Source organism: Labeo rohita, unplaced genomic scaffold (assembly GCF_022985175.1).
Source record: "Labeo rohita strain BAU-BD-2019 unplaced genomic scaffold, IGBB_LRoh.1.0 scaffold_1004, whole genome shotgun sequence".
Taxonomy (NCBI): domain Eukaryota; kingdom Metazoa; phylum Chordata; class Actinopteri; order Cypriniformes; family Cyprinidae; genus Labeo; species Labeo rohita.
In genome coordinates this window covers 6,902-12,337 of record NW_026127125.1, presented here as the reverse complement: position 1 = coordinate 12,337, position 5,436 = coordinate 6,902, and the positions used below count along the sequence as shown (strand labels likewise).

The 5,436-nt window shown below is 35.1% G+C and overlaps 1 long non-coding RNA gene across 1 annotated transcript; it reads left to right on the top strand.

The window, feature by feature from the left end:
- The first annotated feature begins 3,787 nt into the window (after positions 1-3,787).
- LOC127157192 (uncharacterized) lies at positions 3,788-5,114 on the top strand. The gene is made up of 3 exons (XR_007825856.1): positions 3,788-3,844; positions 4,103-4,221; positions 4,411-5,114. It is a non-coding gene; the product is annotated as an uncharacterized LOC127157192 (long non-coding RNA).
- The last annotated feature ends 322 nt before the right edge of the window (positions 5,115-5,436 follow it).

Genomic DNA, 5,436 nt, shown 5'->3' with positions numbered 1-5,436 from the left:
ACCGCTCCCCTGGACTGTTATTCTGTTGGAGCGTCTGGAAGCCGCTCCTTGGGGGGGGGCTATGTTACGAATCTGGTCGGTGTTCTGCGGACCGCTCACCACCAGATGTCCCTCTCACCCCTTCATCACACTCTGACTGTTGTACCACACCCCGGACTACATCTCCCGTCATGTATCACGCTGATTGCGTCAGCTCATGTGACCAATCAGCAGCACCATAAAAGCCCCGGTCTTTCCCCATGCATCACGGATTGTTGATTGTGTTTCTCCTATTGTTTAGCGTTCTTTGTTCTTTGTGTTTTTGATCTCCTCGCCTGGCTCCCCGTTTTTCGACTGTTCGCCGCCTGCCCTCGGATTATCGCTCGTTATATAAGGATTGTTCTCTCGTCTCGCCTCTGACACTCTTGTTACTGTTGTTAGACCCTGCCTGTATGACCATGTCACTGTCTCGTTTGCTGAATAAAAGCTCGCAAATGGATCCGCTCGCCTCTCGTCATTCACTCCTGGTTACAACAATGATGCACATTAAGTGAAACACTGCATGCAGGTTTGTTGCTTGTTACACAATAGAGGGTTGTTTGTAGTCTTTCCCATCCACTCATTTCCAAATGCTGTATTTCAGAAGAGATGACAGAGAGCAATAATGTGAGTGGTTGAAAGCAGTTAAAATAGTGAAGTTTGATATAGCACTCCTCAAATATTGGACACATTCATATCAGTTGGTTCAAAGCAAAATTACCCTGTTACATACACCTGGACTAACACATATTTTTTTAGATTAAAAAAAGTGCAAATTCTGTTGCTTCAATTTCAAATTAGCTGAAATTAGCATTGATCTTTGTGAAGTCTGGAAGTCAAGTCTGAAATCAATTTGAAGGTACTGCCAGTATATTTAATATTGACAAAGTCCTTTGGTTTGGTAAGTTGGGGCTTAAAAGAGAATATGCTTTCAGAAATGTTATTGATTTGACTGCACAGACACTGGAACACAACTGAACTGGGTAATTTTGGCACTATTTTGGTCAGAGCTGTTTTACAACACTGCTATTTTCCTGTTTATTTCTGTGAAACTGCTTTGAAACAAGTTGTGTTGCATGAAGTGCTGTATAGATTAATGTGACTTGACAGTAGTGACATTCTATTGTAGGAATCCAGTAGAGAAGACATTCGTTGTCAGGATATTTGAGTTCTTTTACAGTTTATGATTGTAATTTGCAAACTAAACTGTGATATGAACCAAATTGTATGCAAAAGTCAAACAGTTTAACGAATCCTCATACAACCTTCCCAGTTAAAATAAATTGTGTTTATTTGCATATGGGTGATGCCAGAATAAATATTCTCTCGTTGGGACGGGACCTGACACATTATCTCTGAAGAGCTCAGAAGCGTCTCCCTTCTCTAACATTCATCATGGTAAGCATGGTCATCATGGATTTTGAGTTTTGTTGCATGTGTTCTTTTGTTTATCAGGTTTGCTGTTTTAGTTTAGGTGGCACTGAGGCTGTTCACCAGTCAGGTGCCAGTAAACACTGAGGTTTAAAAATAAATACAATCCTATTACATGTTAACGTTGAATGTACAAAATCAGCAGAAAATGTAATTACTTCTGTCTCAAAAACAAGTTTTGAGTTTTTGAAAGCTGTAATAACTTTGTGATTTGTCTTTTAGGTTACAGCCAGGTGGATATCATCAGTATTCTGTACTCATTAGGGTCCCATATCAACATTGCACAAATAAATTTAGTCTTGATTCGGTCTTTAACACGAAAGAACTCAAAACAGCCTTCAATGATTTCAAAACCAGTAAAGTAAGAAGGTTATATGAAGTCAGCAAAGACTCACTGCCACAAAGCCAGTTCTTCTAAAGAAAATGACCATGCTGAGCATATTCTTATCTATTCTAGAGATGATGCAGAAAATTTTGGACATGATAAATGATGATCAGTGTATTGTTTTGTATACTTACAACTCACCTTGCATAACAAAATGCATTAACGATAAAGATAACAGTATTACATATGGCCTTTCAAACTGACTAAACAGACAGACAACTGGGATTAGAGCTTTTGTTTTCCAAAAAATCTGGCCCAAGGACTCAACCGGTTTGGCAGAGGATCAGGAAGAGCAGTTTACAAAGATTAATAGTCTAGTGCCTCTTTATCGATGTGTAAAGAAAAATAATCGAATGCAATGTTGTAAATGTGGAAATGCTGGCAGTGTGACATTGCTTCCAAATTGTGTGTCTTAAGCATTTTATGTCAATATTTTTTACTATTATATTTATTGTTTGTACTGCAACTATAAGTGAACTTATGTATACTGATTTAGTTTATGAATTTAGTTTAATAAAAAATTAGTTTATGAAGTAAACTACAAGTTTAGTAGTTTTTATATTGCAGGAATATTTGTAAGCTTTCTTTAAGCGAGCTTAACCTCATACTTGTGATATACTATTTATATATTTTTATACTATTTATATAATTTGCAATTATTTATAATTATAGAACTGTCTGCTTTTGTGTGGGTTATTATTTAACAAAGACAAATTCTACCAAATAAATAAATAAACTTTTTTCCTGCTGTTTTGACACAGAAACTTAATGTGACTGAATACTTGCGGTGCATCTCTCATCCTACGGCCTCACACAAAGTCATTCACATGCACAAAGCTTGATGTCAAACAGACCACAAGGTGTGACAACACATTACAACATTAATCACAACTGAGCTGCACAAAGGCCAAACAGATCATGCTAATAATTGGTGCCTCGAGTGTGAATTTGAATGCTTCTGTTTGTAAATGCAGTATGTGAATACATGGAGAACATTATATAATGCAATGACTGACAAACACTCACACACATGCACACAAAAACTGCCTGATCATTTACAGCCAAACCAACTGTCAAACAGACCACAAGGCCTTGCACCACACTGCAACACTGAAAATAACAGAAATGGATAAAACTTTAGTATAGGGACCAGTTCTCACTATTAATTGCTTATTAGCATGCCTAGTATTAACATATTGGCTGTTCATTAGTAATTACAACACACATATTCTGCATGACAATATTCTCCTACCCAATACCTAAACTTAACTCCCTTATTATAAAACAGCAAATTAGCAGTTTGAGGCAACCTGATGCACCATTTAGGTTCATTTCCATAGGTCTTAACATTAGCAGAACATGTTGCCTCAAATATGTGACCCCAGGCCACAAAACCGTAATTAGCATGGGTATATTTGTAGCAATAGCCAAAAATACATTGTATGGGTCAAAATGATAGATTTTTCTTTTTATGCCAAAAATCATAAGGATATTAAGTAAATAACATGTCCCATGAAAATATTTTGTAAATTTCTTACTGTCAATATATCAAAACTTACTTTGTAATTAGTAATATGCATTGCTACCTGATTTAAAGCACTTATTTTGAGGTTCATTTTTATGACTGGTTTTGGTCTTAACATTAGCAGAACATGTTTAGCCTTGCAAATGTATGGTTTCTGACCCAAGTCCAACAAAACCAATGACACACACTGTAAAAAATAAAAAACACAATTTGGGTATATTTTGTTACCCTGCAATTTTAGTTCCAAAAAAATACATTGTTGTTAAGGTCAAAATGAAACTTAACAGATGGGTAAGTAACAATTTTTCTTTTAAATTGTCACTTAAAAATCATTTCAAGGATATCAAGTAAATAACATGTCCCATGAAAATATTTTGTAAATTGATCAGTAAGTCTACTGTCAATATATCAAAAAAATACCATCTAAAGATTACTGACTCGCACAGTATCTCTGAACCGTCTGATTTTGGGCAACAGATAAAATGGTAAGTTATACTTAATATCATCACTAGTGGAGCTAAAGCAGCATCACTATTGCTCATGCTGTGAAATACAATGTGAACAGTAAAACATATCTTGCATTGTTCACTCTTGAATGAATTTTGAAAATATACACCTTACTTGTGAAAGCTTCCAAAAAAGTGTACATGCAATACAACTACAAAGAATGCTATTTCAAAATTCTGTGCTTTGTTTTGCACGTATTTTTTATATGAATGCTTGTATTTGTGTGTTTGCTTCAGGTTTTTGCCGTACCACAGAGGATCCTCCTGATCTGCCTGCTTCATTTTTCTACTTGTGCATTCGGTCAGACTGTGAACCAAAAAACTCTCATGAATATTATAAACAACTTTGAGAATCAGTATGTTGCTTTGATTAAAAATATACAATTAAAAATAATAAAAACAAACACACCAAAATCATGAAACAGCAAAAACATTATTAAGAAAAACAAATAATATTGTTCTAAATTAAAATGATTTGTCCTTTGTAATTACATCACACAATAATTGTAGCTCTTACAAAGTATTACATTTCCACTGCTTTCCAGGTTAGGTAGCATGGGACAATATGCTGTCGCCTTCAGAGTTGAAATGAACAGATGTCAAGATTCCAACTACGGCGGTCAAGAGTTAATAACTACACAAGTAAAAACAAACACTTCAGCGCAATGAGGTTTATAAGAGCAATAACCTTATTGCTGCAAAGGCTGACAAAAATATACGAGATCATTCAGAGTTTCGCCTGAAGAATTATCTAAAGAATGTTTTGAGTGTAACAAACCAGTGTGTGGTTTATTTTACTGTAAATTCACCCTGTTTGGATAAATGCATATCAGATAAATGGAAATTCAACATTAAAGACAATCTTAAAAAGTTAGAAGAATATGAGGGAATCAAAGCCTTTGCATTCAAAAAAATTTGGCAATATGATGAAAGGGAGGAGGTGATAAGGAGACTGAAAGGAATTGCATCTGCTTTGCCATATTATCAGTGTGAGAGAAACAAAGCTACATGTGATCGCCTGTAAGAAAAGCAATGCTTGATGTAGCTGGTTTCCTCACACAGACAGTTTTATTTAGCTTTTCTGTTTTAATTGCAACATTAGCAAATTGGCAAATAAAATCAATCATCTGTAAAAAGCATACATTTTGATATTGCATGCTTGATAGATGACAGTTATTGTTAAAGTAAACTAATGACAGCATGTCTGCTTACTGCTGGAGCAAATAAAAATTGCTTTTATTGAGCATCATTTGTGGTTCAAATATGATGTTGTTCAAACATATGGAGTTCCTTCTATTGTTTTATACCTTAATGCTGTGGCATGAATATTAAGTGCTAGCGCAGATTTAGATGATACATCAATACACCATTTACACATGCACACTATTATGAAATCCATACCACTACATCTTATGTTAGTAATGAATACATATACACTTGTGAATAACTTGTATATACATATAAACTTAACGCATGCATACACTAATAGACACTCGCTTATATGTATAAACTTGATCCATGCATATACACCTGCAACAACACGCACATAAGATGCAGTGGTATGGATTTCA